Below are 954 nucleotides of genomic sequence, written 5' to 3'. Positions count from 1 at the left end.
ATGACTATGGTGGTCGAGCAGATTACAAAACAACATGGTTTACTTCAATGTGCGATGGTGTGGATGGCGTGAATGGCTCTCGTGGCTAGCTTTGTAGCCTACCGAGCTATCGACCCATGCTACCACACCTGACACTGTAGGCCTTGGTTTCTTTTTTGTTTTGGGTTGTTGTTTTTTTATTTATTTTTTTTATTAATTTTTTTTAATACTTTTTTAACTGTCTTTCTTTTTCGTCCGTCTTTCTTTCTTTCTTTCTCCCTATCCTGGTCGTTGTTCAGTCTGTAGGCCCGCCCGGTGAATAACCCCAATGATCGCAGTTTAAGTTTCGATGAGGCGTCAAAGCATGCGGACTGCTCCCATCACATCTTTATTTCATTTTGTTATGCATAAAAAGGAGCAGATGCCTGACTTATACAAAGACTCCGATCCAACGCGATAGTCAGGTCTTGAGTTAAGCAATGAAACAACACATTCTGGAAAAATGATGGAAAAGCTGTGTTGTCGGACAGACTGCATGGCACCCTGGACCGCACGTCGAACAAAGCTAGATACCCTCTCCAAATCACGAACCCAGCACTGAAGGCGCGACTGAGCCAATAGGCGTTCAGGAACTCGACCCCTGTTAATTTCCCATCTCTTATGAAGTACAAAACACAATGACAAAAATTTCCCATCGTAAGTATAAATGAAATACCAACCTGTTAAAAACGAAATTAACGGTTGTGAGTTAACACGCATGCGCATGTGAACGTGCGCACGTGTGCCGTCAGTGCCGCTTGCCGCGTGCGTATGGCGGCTTGTGTGTGATGGTCTGTGCATGTGCGTGGGGAGGGAAGCAGGAGGGTGTGTGTGTGTGTGTGTGTGTGTGTGTTGGGGGAGACGGATCGAGGTTTTCAGGAGGGAGGGCGCACAATGTTGACGTGAGTGTGACATTTACATTAACGTTCATTCATG

This window comes from Babylonia areolata, chromosome 18 (assembly GCF_041734735.1).
Source record: "Babylonia areolata isolate BAREFJ2019XMU chromosome 18, ASM4173473v1, whole genome shotgun sequence".
Taxonomy (NCBI): domain Eukaryota; kingdom Metazoa; phylum Mollusca; class Gastropoda; order Neogastropoda; family Buccinidae; genus Babylonia; species Babylonia areolata.
The sequence above is the reverse complement of the archived record's forward strand: the minus strand, read 5'-3'. Positions refer to the sequence as shown.